General features: G+C 40.4%; 1 protein-coding gene across 8 annotated transcripts in view; it reads right to left on the bottom strand.

The window, feature by feature from the left end:
* Positions 1–13719, bottom strand: part of LOC110838220 (beta-1,4-glucuronyltransferase 1) — a 142391-nt gene that overhangs the window by 46075 nt on the left and 82597 nt on the right. For 5 of the 8 annotated variants that reach the window (XM_087340880.1, XM_087340879.1, XM_087340881.1 and 2 more), the window contains one exon: positions 3912–3990. The exons of the other annotated variants lie outside the window; for them this stretch is intronic. The gene's annotated coding sequence lies outside the window, so the exon portion shown is untranslated. The remainder of the gene's footprint in view (positions 1–3911; positions 3991–13719) is intronic. 8 annotated transcript variants of the gene reach the window in all.

Below are 13719 nucleotides of genomic sequence, written 5' to 3'. Positions count from 1 at the left end.
TTACCACTATACTTCGAAGCGTTAACGTGCGATCGATGTTCAAAATGTTAAGATGTGCAATAGACCTCAACTTTGAAGAAAAGGCAAGCGAATGAAGTCTGAATCCAAACGGCACATAATAGGGTCAAGTAGCTGGCTATTGTGAACACGGTAATTAAGGGCTGACAATGTATGATCTGAGGCTTTCACGGCGACTAATTACAATGAATTCTTCTCGGGCTACCAGCAGTGTCAGGCGATTTAATGCAGAAAACACCGTTTTGAAAACCATCTTCGTCCTCGTCCTCAGAGTACTCGACTTCAGTAGCCTGAGGACGAGAACGAAGATGGTTATCGAAACGTCGGTGATTTCTCCATTAAACAACCCGACATGGCTGGTAGACCAAGAATTCATTATAAGGGTTGTCAATGTCTGGACCAGCTGAGCGACCATCTATTTCTCAAGGACTGCTCCACGCAACTGGTTACTTGATATTTAAGGCATCACTGGAAAAGTACAGAATATTCGTAGTTATTGCAAATACGTAATTTAACTAAGTTCAGTTCAGAAAAAGCACGTCTGATCTGTGGAGCCTGATGAACGGACTCAGTGGCCTACCTTCAATGCCAGACGCGTTTAGAAAGCAAGGAAAGTAGGTTTTTGTTCTGACGAGTCTCCGACAACTGCAAGTTATTAGATTTTTACGCAAAGTGAAAAAGTAGGCCGCATTATGTGAAGAGAGAATCCGTCGGCCCGTTAAATAGCATTAGAGGAACTTTCGATAGCGAATTCCTATTATAATTTTGTATGAAGGTCATGTCAAAATTATATTACTTAAATTCTTACCTACAGTGTACTGATAAAAATTAGTGTTATTCCATTATATGACGGCCCAGAACAGAAATAACCTTTGAAACAGCCTATTATTCAACAGTGATATTATACGACCACTAAACAAATGAAAAGCTGCGGTGCCTAGAACAGCCATTAGCAAATTTCAAGCTTCAAGATCACCAACTTCACCGAGTGGCTAAGCTGCGAGTTCTGAGCTGTATTCACTCTTTCCTGCTGTAAATTTTAAATTGTTTGTTTTTATCTCCTTCATAATATCTTCTGTTTCTCACGTTAAAAAATTGTTATGTGGTGATGTGGAAGATTAGTTTGAAACGCTCTCAATTTTAGACCTACATCATCAGTATGGCTGGATAGATTGGGAATACGAGGTGCGGTCGGAAAGTTTCAAGACTGCGCCTATAAAAACCCGTACACTTATCTCAGGTATTAAATTCATCCATCACCCTCGAAGTAATTCCCCTGGGAGTGAACACAACGATCCCAGCGCCGCTGCCAAGCCTGGAAGCATCCCTGGAAATCTTTCTTTGTCAGCCTGTCAAACACCATCTGCGATTCTGCCTGAATCTCTTCTATCGTCTCAAATCTCCTTCCCTTTAGCTGAATTTTCATCTTTGGGAAGAGGAAGAAGTCGAATAAGGAGGGTGCGGGATGACGGCCATGGTGTTTGAGGCCAAAAACTGCCGACCTTTGAGGGCGGTGTGCGCTGGCGCGTTGTCATAATGCGTCGCATGTGGAGTTCTTCCTTTAGAATCAGCTGACAGGTCCCATAGCCTATCCAAACAATGTCGCACAAGTCGTTGATGGTACGACGTCGATCTTCGTGAATGGCCTGCCGAATCTTCGTAACATTTTCGGGCGTTGTGCTCGAAGATGGTCGTCCAGAACGCTCGTCATCATCGACAGAGGTTCGGCCATTTTTAAAACGTGAATGCCACACAAAAGTTTGTGCACGACCCATTGCGGACTCCCTAAATGCTTGCTTTAGCATTTCATAGGTTTCCGTAGCCGTTTTGGCGAGTCTTTGGCAAAATTTGATGCACACTCTTTGTTCATGAAAATCCGCCATTCCGAAATCGCAGGAGGGTCGGTGTAATGCACTACCAAAACGCCCGTAACTAAGAAACAAATGCTAATTCGATGATGCCGGCTGGCACACTGATTCACTATGAATGTAGGCCGCACCCCCTAGCGGCAGAAGCTCGTACTACATCCGGTTCGCCCTCTATTGACACAGTCTTGAAACTTTCCGATCGCATCTCGTATCTGTCATCACAAGTCAGAATGAAAGGACTATTTACAATGTGTACACGTTTCTAAAATACTTATCTCGTCAACATTAACATTTCAGCAATAAAATCTCCATATTAAATAGCTAAAAAAGATGTATTACGTCACAAGGAAGCCCAAATCACCAAGCATACTCAATACAAGAACATACACTGTATTTTCTCATTACCTAAAAGATCGATTGAAATGTTATCGAAAGCAAAAGTAAACGTTTACCTATATTTAACAAGCAGAATGTAGGTAGTGGGATGAACAGAAGGTACATTCATAGCGTGGAATATTTTCACCTCGGCGGTGAATTAATTATTAATAACGCTATATCCAAACATCTGATTATGGGTAAGTAATAACTGCATAATCGCCATTTGTCTGTACATGATCACTCATCGTTATGGTTGTTAAGACGTGGGTTATTTAACAATGTTTTTTGAACTAAAAAGAATACATATCGAATGGTAGAATGGCTGAAAATTATAAATTGCAACAAATATAAATCAAAGTGGTGGTGGTCCAGTTCTTAAGAACTGTCGCAGCGATCACCTCAAGAGAAATGAGGCAAAGAACGATAAATCTCAGTAGGGTGAGATAGTTCTCGTACCGAGATTCAATCTTGGTACCTTCGAAATTCTAGACAGAAGCATGATGTTTAAGTCCTGTTTGACATACTTTGTTACCGCAATATAACTAATATATCTTGTTAATTTTGTATGTCTGTGTAGACTTCGCGTATTTAATTCATAGGCCACCTGTGACAAATCCGTTCCTCTAATATTTGGGTTCTGGAAGGGCTAACAGTTTCATTCAAAGCAACCCAAGCTTAAAAACAGCTCGTTAGCATTAACCTGGCTGGAACACATTTCATGGCACAGTAAACATTATATAAGGTTTCTGTTTATTCATGTTACTGGTAGCTTCTTCTATCTCTGTCGAAAAATGTTGTTGGGATGTCCAGCTTTCCTTATAACGTTGATTATTACAAAATATAACGAAAGTTTCATTGCTTAAAAATGGCTGCTGATCTAAATCATTTACAATTTGTACAAGAACTTTGGTCAAGAATGATCCCTTGAGAAATATGATTTCAGAGTAAATAACACCCCATGTTTCTACCACGGGAACACTATGCATTCTGCTCCCAGTTAAGCTCACAGAACTCCCGACGGAATAAAGAATTTCTACACAGCGATATATGACGATACATGGTTGAACTTCACAGTAACAGTCCTGCAAACGCGTCGATCACGAAATGCTGCTCTTACGTTTCTGCAGTCCACGTTTCAATACAGCGCCGATCTTCCAAAGAGCTACTAATCTAAAAACAAACCCTGTTGCAATGTGGTCAGCAACCGGTGTGCCGCGAGCTTATGCTAAGTAAACCGCGAGGCTTTTGAAGAGAATAATAATTATACACAATTAAATATGAAAATTAGAAAGCAAGTCCTGCAATTCTGTTTACCGACTTTTTGTTCGTAGTTATCTGACCATGTGCATTGCAACAGAGTAACAACGAGGCAGTTATGGACTTATTAACAGTTCCTAGGCTTATATATTCAAGCTAATCACATTGTGGCTTAATGCGGTTAACACAAAACGAAAATGTCATTCATATGGGTGGCGACGTTAGAAGTAACACCTAAATACTCGCGCGACCTACATCATTGCGCTGGTGTTCGTATACAGAATTTTTTAAACCGTATTTTCTTGTATTTTTTACGAATTAGGGTTTGTGGCCTGCTCCGATTAAGAATTACAGCTATTAATAAAGCAAAAGCCATTTTATAACAAATACCTGACGCGCGACTCCGTCTTCCCAGCATTATATTCTCGAAATTCACCAGGATCTCATTATTGGAATAGCTGAAACGTACCTGAAACAAAGAAGAAGATAAACAAATTAAGAAAGGAAACGAAAAAGTTAGGAAATGTCCGGTTTTAGAGTAATATTTCTGTCTCGTTCACAAGAACATGAACTTTGACTTTTGCGAATTGGGCCAGAGATGTCGGAGTTCTTTGACGTCAACAAAATTTGCACTGGCCCTGGCTGGGTGATGGACGTTCTCGGTGGGATTCCCCACACGTCGCGCTGCTGACTGGTAAGTTGGTATTGAAGGTTGCAGATTTTCCATCGGACATTCCCACCCAAATCACTTCCGTGGTCAACAAAATAAAATGCCCGATATTGTTGTGCAGTCTCAACCAACACTGGAACGTGCCGACAATTTTTTTGTAAAATTTTCCAGTATCAAGTTTCACAAAAATGATTTCACCGATTTTCGATCTGTTACATGTGGACAGACGACGGGCAGAATTACTGAAAGCTTAGCCTTAGTTTCGAACGATCTAAAAAGAGCACAAATAAATATCAAGAAATAAATAAATAAATGCAGTAGACATTTATATATTTTTCTTTCATATTTGTATTCAACAAACGTAGTAGCATAGAACGTCAAAACCAAATATCCCCATTAAATATCCTACTGAAACGACTATCGATAACACGACGCAGCATTCAACAATCCTAGTACTGACATCGATTTTCACGTGAGGAACTCTTCATCTACAATTCTGTAATTTGAAATTAATTTGTCGTACCCCAGAATTCAGCAACGCTGAAACGTCCTGCAGCTGACCATCAGCAGTGTTGTGTCAGCTGAGCTTACAATTTAGGACTGCAATGTGATGTGTGTTTAGGATTCAAATGACTGGCTCAGCTCCAAATGGACCAAAGACGCGACAGTATGTTAGCCCCCTAACAATGACGTTAAAACTGACAAGGAACCATCTTATTGTTTTCTCGTTAACGCGGTGAAGGCCGAATGCGTTGTTGAATCTGAAACTGTTATTAATGAATTAACGTACTACTAACAAAGAAAGTGGCACCAGGCCGTTTACATAACCTAAGCTATTCATTCAAACGCAATACCACAGCTGCCAAAGGCAAATACTAGTAAAGCAGCCATTAGATTCATAACCAAATATTGCTGTAATGTAGTCCAACATCTCATCAGCCCACAGCATATTTACACAACTAATTGACTAACTCGGTACAAGGGCAGTTATTCAGCCGGTGTGAAAATTATTACTCTGCCTTCGTGGAACAGAGCCCTTCTTGAGCCGATGATGGAAAAAAGCTACCTGCCTTTTACGAAATCTGAATTCATTACCGTATTCACAAAAACCAGCTACTGGACCATATTCTGATCCAGATGAATCCAGCTGATATACATTCGCACTTTGTTTTAACATTTATTTTAATATTTCCTTCCCATCTGCGTCTAGGTTTTCGTAGTGGTGTCTTTCTTTCGCATTTTGCAGGTTTCTAAAAGGCACTAGAAATACAGACAATAGTATTTATACCCACAGTTGTATAAGCTAGTGAAATAAGGTTAGTGGAAAAACAACAGTGAAACTTATTTTGCCCATTAACATTTCCATACTGCTAGAAAAAAACTATGGTTGTGTAAACAGTGTAAATTGTAAACTACGTTCCATCTGAGGCTGTCTCTTATCTTAAGCACTCTCAGAGTTTCACAGTACTGGAATCGTCTAAATTTTCAATTGTCTAATTCCAACACTTCACCTAGCCAACTTTCTCTTCAGTCCGAACACAGTAGCTCGCTTGTGCAAACAGAGCGCGCTGATGTGTGAACCATCATGCCCTTTACAAGAACTGCAATCAAATGAGTGGAAAATTACTCCACAAAGAGACCCACTCAACAGTGCAAACTGTAACTCACCAGTCAAGCTAGCCGGCTACAACTTCACACTCCGTAGGCTTATATTGGTGAGCGAAAACCAAAAATGTAGTCTATTAAATTACGCTCACAACTTGAAGAGTAAAACAAAAAGGAAAAAGAAGTAGGGGCTATTTATAAATTTTAATAATTATGTAATGGTTCAAGAATATTTACTTTCAAATTACTAACGTAATTATTTGATATTTATTTAACGACACCGTTAGTAAATCGTATTATATACCGTATCGAATGACAGGATTAATAAACAATAAATCGGAAAGGATGTGGTCGTGGCCTAATTTAAGATTCTCGGGCTCTAACGCTGGCTGCTTACCACCGCGGAAATAGGGTTCACTCCCGTTTCGCTTGAAGGGAGATTCGTGGTGGACGAAATGGCACTAGAGCACATTTTTCCCAGAGTTCTTCGGTTAAACCCGCTGATCATCATCCAACCACCGCTCCATGGTTTTCTATCACGGCCCCTTGAAGGCTGTTGCAGCCCTGACAAAGCAACACATCACACCGCCGGTCCTATGAAAGGAACTTCATATCTGACCAGGCACTTGGCTGTTATCTGATGAACATGACTTCAGAAGTCGGACAAGTAATAGGTCATTCAAAATGTTATTTCAGAGACGCCAAGCCGGATCCATACTAAGCATTTAGCTTTGAGATATGACGAAACTCCGGTGTACAACGATCGATTTTCTTAGAGTTTTCAGTTTTCATAAAAAAAAACTATTTTTGCCTTACAGGAAATTGCCATATAAAAATTTGAGATGGTCTACTTAGTCTATATCGTGTATATGGAAGAGACTTTTCAAGATATATAGTTTCCTTCAATAACGGGTGTCATGTGATCACTTTTCTTGTAGACCCACCTTCTGGGGAAAAACAAGTGAATGAGGGTCTGCTATGATCGATGAACCGAGGTATTTACCAATAAAACTAAGCCGATGATTGAACATTTAAAAGCCTCATTGAGAACGGTCACAAGAAATCAATTTCACTCAAACTAAAAGCTTTTAAACCAACAGCCGCTTAGAGAGGCAGAAAAAAAAATCAAGTTTCAACATCCCTTAAAACACTGTCCCACGCCTTTAACAAGGACAGTTCGCCACATCCACAATTTTCAAAATCAACGACAATGTGATTATATATGCACAAATCCAAAGAACATGGTTGGTTTCAATTACTGTTACATGTTTTTTGGACGTCGTCTTGTATTCCGAACCGAACACGTTTCGGAAACTGGATCTGCTTCTGTCCTCAAGCGGAACGGTAAGAAATAGAATACAGTTACGAGTTCCAAGGATTCTGCTCCATGGAATGAGTTTTAGTTGTTTTAACTTGGAAGGTAAATTAAAATACTCTGAACAAAATACACTTCTTTTTGTAATACACTACGAGCTGTACTTCTGCTAGTCATAGCATCTTAAAATCGCCTCATGGCTCTGTATGGAGGTGGAGCTCCACGCAGTCCGAATTTCGGTACGAGAAGTTTGTGTCAGGTCATTATTACTAGAGAAAACTCCCAATAATTCAATTGGATTAGACACTGGATGAGCTCCAGAGCCAGTTGAACGTCGTGGCGACGATAAAACTCGTTGCACCTGCAGAGTATCGAGCCCTGGCCTTTGATACCAGAGCTACTCTACACAGTTAACAAGGTTTCTCTGGAAGTAAACTAAACAATTACTAATTACCTGGAAAATATCGTAACTTGTCGCCAGTATATTGCGGTTCTATTTTTGACTTTACGGAACTTCAGACAGTAATTTAACGACTGTTTCCTTAAAATATAGCATACATTTTAAGTCTTAGCTTATGGAGGAAAGAATCCGGCACGTTCAATAACACAGGAAGGCCTCTGCAGGTCTATAATTTCAATAAAGATGGTTTACAACCACTTCCGTTCAAAGCATCCCGATTAATTATTCATCCCTTCTCATTCGACATTCAAGATGCAGCTGATACAGAACCGTCCTTAACAGTTACACACTCCCTCATAACATCTCGTACAGCATCTCCGAACCTTGGATGTAACACACTAGTCGCAACTAGAAAGTTAGTTAAAAACACCAGGGGGCGGTGGGAAGTGTGGCCCCAAATGATGTGACCTTCAAACAGTTTAAAACAAAAACACCAAATTGAACATTAAATTGTCTTTCCTTGTAAATACGGAAGTAGGTTAAAATGTACTTAAACACTGTAAGTTGGAACATAGGTCGGCGCTTCAAGATGCACTGCACAAGAGCATCATTACGCCAACAGTCAGTCGGTCTTTGTCACTTAATTGGGACGGTGAAACGTAGACTTTTCAGTGTGGATTACCCAGACATGCGCTCTTAAACGGAACGAAATCCTTTTTGAGGATGATATCTATCGAACAGAATCATTACCAAAATAAGTACATTTTCTATGTAATGAAGCATGAAAGAACACACGTGTAGAACCGTGATGCAATTAAGTATTCCGTCGAAGTGATAATGATTTCTTCTTAAGGGTACAATCGGTCATAATTCGACGTTATAGTTAGAAAAAAATGCAATACCTTAACTTCTCTAATTAAGATTTCTAACACACACATTGCACCTCCCTTTCGTGAAGCGAAATTTAGTCGTGCGCCATCATGTCTCTGACAATTTAGGGCGTACCGCGGGAAAAAACCGTTGCGGAACACTGATCTAGGAGATGAGTGACAAGGTTCACAATTCAACCGCATTAAAACCGCAAAAAACGTGGATAAATTAGAGGCATAAAAGACGAGAGGCAAGAATTTCTTTACTTTATGTGGATCTGTTCATTCATACACCCCAAAAATCAAATCCAAACGGTTCTTAGCGACGAATCCACTAATCTAGGCATGAGACTCACAGGGTAGGCTACCTCCTTTTTGTCGCGTTAATTACGTCACGATTCGGTGATGATTGGTCATTTTCTGAACGTATGATTCAGGCCTATTGATATAGACAGTATGTAGATGCGTAACTTACTAACTAGATGACTTACGGAACCTCAAGGTTTATCACCGAATTAACCAAAGCCCTCCACCGGTCCCTGTCCTGGGCCAACAAAATCCAGTCGCTTTCAACTCCTATTTCCCTTAGATCCCGCTTGATATTATCCTCCCATCCACGTCTAGGTCTCCCCAGGAGGTCCGAAACTTCTAGATATTTGATTCCAATTTCCTGGAGATGCGTAAGTTTTCCTCAAACAGCAGACAGAACACAGGGCTTCCAAGAGCGCTGCTGATAATGGCAAATATTTGAAACCGTGTCATCGTGCCTTGACGTTTTTATTTAATAAATATCTTACACTTATTTCATTAGCTGATGTCATAAAACGTCATATAATTTTTGCTTCTCACAAAAAATTTAAAGGGCAGCACGTAGGTTCAAAATAACAAGCTGGCAGCTCTGTCGCGGAAATAACGAAGCTTCCATTCCGAATAAATCCAGACACAGAATAAAACGCACGTGTATGAATGAGTCAAAACGTCACGTACACCGTATTCACTCTGTAACCGTGTCGGTTTATGACGTCACATATATGTGCGGGGCGTGGAGGGGGTAGAGGAAAGAAAGGGGAAGATGCTACTATATACGTATCAGTTCAGTGCTGAGCGTACAGTATCAAAAGCATTTGTCTGTATTTCATGGTGTCGCCATTCATTCGACCATAACCGACCGCAGCACACCCGAAATCACTGTTTCAACCACCGAACTGAATGTTATGCTATCAGCACTGTACAGAATCACGAGCGTTATTAACTGCGGGCTGAGGTAGCTGTTGGAACAGCTGCAGTAAACGCAGTGTACAAATAATGCACAAAAATATCTCGTATGCTATCGTCATGTGTACAATTCAGACGTGTACGTAATCCTAAAAGGCAATGCGTTTGAAACAGGAGTTATTTTTAGTTTATATCGAAAACGTGTGTACTTTATGAGGAACTTTGAGTCATAACACAGTATGCGTCCATCGTTATCACGTGTCACTATCTCCGGAACACACTTTTGGCAGGAAATGTACACAAATTAATAATGAAAAAATGTACTAGACAGAACCCACACAAACTCGGGCCAAACTGTGAACATCCCTCGCTCGCTTCTGATTGGACTGCGACAGAGAGACGTCATTAATAATACGTGCATTTAAATGGACCTAGTTTGAATTTCATACACGTTGTTTTGCTACACACTGTCGTTCAATGAGAATATAAATTTTTTTACCACACTACCGAAAGTGTTTCATAATGACGTACAACAATGCACGCACAATATAGCTGTCGATAAACCCACATTAACGATTAAGTCATACTTTTAAAATAAAACGCTCTAAAAATTGCTGTCGTCACGAACACAAATTAAAGCGTGAAATGAAACATCAATAACTGTTACAATATTTCTTGTTCAATTACTGTGCCTTTGAAATATGTTGTACGCTCTGCGAAACAAACATCATGCACTTGAAACTTTTTAAGATCCAAATCGTACTGCATTTGTCTAAATGTCGCTTCTCGCTACCTTACACTTTTAAAGATTCTTATAACAGATGTCAACAAAGCGAAGACACCAACATGGCTGCCTAATATGGAGAAAAAACGTGAATTATGTGTATGATCAATTGAATAAAATTTTCCTTGGATATTATCCATCGTCTAGTAAATATAAAACGTAAAACGTTCCGTCATCTGGAGAGGCGGGCCTTTCCTCTTTTAACCATAATCCAGCATTTTCCTTACAACTGAGAAAAATCACGGAAAACCTCAGTCAGGGTAGCCCAGTGGTGTTAGTCATTGATCGTTGTATCTACTTGGCCACAGTCACGACTTGCCTTCTACGCTTCGGTCACCTTTAGTCAAGGCAGTGGGTAACTGAAAGCATCCCTTGTAGGCAAAAGTGCCTTTAAAGTTGACGAACAAAGGGGTTCCCGCATTAGCTAACTTTGGGTCTAAACTCCCAGCGCCCTCATGCCGTCGGAGAAAAAGGGGACCCCAAATCCTCGTGAATTTTCTTATTACAAACGTCCCAGGATGCGACAGTCGCAATGCAAAGACACTTGGATTGCAGCACTTTCAACTTCTTGACATATGGCTCCGAGAAACTGAGCTTTGGACGAGGTATTCATGATCTATCACTGGACGGACGAGATTCTTATGAAGGAACACTCCGTTTCTGATCGGCAGGCCACCTATCCTATTAAGGACTGCGTCAGGCACGCCTAGTATTTCAGCTACCGTTCTTCAAACCTGTTTTGACCTCGTCGTCGATGTCAGCTGCGTATTAAGGGTCATCCCAAGATATCGTGTTGTTTCGACGCACTGCATTGTATCTCCTTGACTGGTCTGGGCCTTTGGACGCTTCTCGTGTTCTTAGCAAAGCGCCATCAATGTGCACTTTCAGTCGTAGAAAGCCATCCTCCAGTCCCGTAGCCGGCAATGAAATCTGCTCACATAAGTTTCTAGGTTACAAAGAAGCAACGATGATTGTGGGACGTGATAACATGGCTCGACGTGGCTGGAGGGTGTACGCAAGTCATTGAAAACAGCCTGAAGAGAACTGGGAAGAAAGGTACAACAGACGGCATGTTACGACGAAGTACTTTTGCTGATAGGAAGGATGTCTGGAATGGCCACGAAGATATGGGAATATGATTTTCATTTGATATTAACGACCAGCTTTGCGATGTTTGTCGCTTCAGCCCCGATGACAGAGGCAGTATGGTCCCTTGAAATGCCGGTAACTTGGTTAAAAATTTCAACTTAAAATTTGAATTGCTTCAGTCGATTTTTGTTCCCGAAACTTGGAAAAGGCTCACAAATTTGGTATTAGACCTGTAATAATCGATCTAGTTACTCAAATTCTATATGAAAGTATGTGGGTTGACTGACAAATGACACCAAATGATTCACTTGGAAGAATTGCTTCTCAACATTAACACACGCGATTTTTGGGCAGTGTTCCTATTACATGTGAAACGCAAATATGTTGTTAATTGACTGGTTCGCTAACCACGCAGTAATAGGCGGCAGTCTAATCAATTAGAACAGATATCAGGAAAGACAAATCCCACTGGTTAATCAAAATTAAATTTCGATGTTACGACCACTAAGCTATCAGAATACGTTTTCCCAATTCACTTCTTGTTCTATGGGTTGGTAAAATACTGAATTCGCCTCTCGGACGTATACGTCATGAGCTGTCATGCCTGGAATGAACAGAATCCACCTGTGTCTCGTCTACCCGCGGCGCGCCGTCCAGAAACAAATAATCTAATGGAATGTAATATTTATGGCTTCTTTCGACTGTATGTTGACAGAACTTATGTAATAATGATTAAATAAAAGCAAACCTGGCTGTCGCCCTTCAAAGCCGTTTAATGTCTGGAATCGAATCCAAGAACTGTGCTCGAATTCAAAATTCTGAAGTTACCGTCAATTATTTTGAACATCAGGGCGATGATGGAGGCAGCAAGGACCTCTGAAACGTCGGTAAACTGCTACCAGACTACACGGCGTAACAACAAAGAAGTCAGCCATCTTTAGACCCACAGCCGCGAAAACATCAAATCCTACTTTGATTTTAATTTTCTATTACGCCGAAAATCCGGGACAACAGAACTTGTTATTTGGCGAAAAGTTAGGTGGGAAAGGACGTTCCAAGGACGAGCCATTACGACGCTACACTCATTATATTATCAATAGTGTAGAGGCACAGAGATGTCACGCTAACATGAGAGTGAAAGTGGAATGTCTTTCCAGAGCACGGGGAAGTGGTACTGAAGAAGACAAACCTACCACGTGTGAACGAAACCAGGAAAGCCGCATCGTCTGTCGATAATACATCGCGTAAATTCGTAGAAAACGATGGACGAAGTATTTTCATCCATCTACACCACGTAGTAACATTTATTGGAACCTACATTTCAAGCGCTTCTTCGTTTCCTTTTTCTGCAAATTCTTTGAAGTAAGTGACACGGATATTCATTCCCTACGCAGTAGAATTACAGGTCATGTATTTCGCTCGTCCAAGTAATTAAAATTCCGATGCCCAGAGGCATTCTGAGCCTATAAAACTACGGTTTGGACGTTTCTCTGCCCGCTAAAAAGTAAAAACTCCTTTGCCAACCCCCTGCAGAAGATTAAAGAACGCCAATAAACCAAACCAGGCGTTGTCCGAGCTTGAATCGTTTCTCCCCTGAAGGCTCGTTCCTCAAAAAATTTTAATACAATTTTACCGAAACCAGCCGGATATAATCACATTACCAATGAAATAAAGAGAAGGGAGAATTCTAGGAACGACCAGTTCTTGTGAACAGGGTATGAATTATCCAATTAGGAGAATACGCTTTTAACAAGACGAGAAAAGTACTATCAGGCCTATGTCAGTAAGCGCTCTGCTCCATGGAGTTAATTACAGAGCCATGAATATAAATAAAATCCAGGATATTCATGTACGTAATTAAATTATTTGTAAATTACACACGCATCTGGACTTCAAATTTTGAATGATTCGTCAGAAGTTTCATTAAAATTATTGAAAATTACGATAAGTGAACAATTTAAAAAAAGTCGACAACATTATTATAAAAGCGGGACCATTACGAAATCCTTTCACTTTAGCTTTGAAACTCTTTGAAGGACATTTCATGGCTCACCATAACCGAGGATTTTAATGGGAACATGCTGCTTTTTCACTTAACGCCTTCTGTGTACATTTTTGAGCAATGGACACGTGTTTTCACCTGGTCTAGTTTCTTGTACACACATTTTAACACAGTCTAATTATAGGCGCTACAAGGTCTTCACGGGAACAAAAATTCACAGATGTCCGGAATCTTGAAATACAAGAGCGG

The sequence above is a fragment of the Zootermopsis nevadensis genome, unplaced genomic scaffold, assembly GCF_977971745.1.
Source record: "Zootermopsis nevadensis isolate Lab colony 2312 unplaced genomic scaffold, Znev_1.0 Znev_ptg000061l, whole genome shotgun sequence".
NCBI lineage: Eukaryota > Metazoa > Arthropoda > Insecta > Blattodea > Termopsidae > Zootermopsis > Zootermopsis nevadensis.
This window is presented reverse-complemented; position numbering and strand designations above follow the sequence as displayed.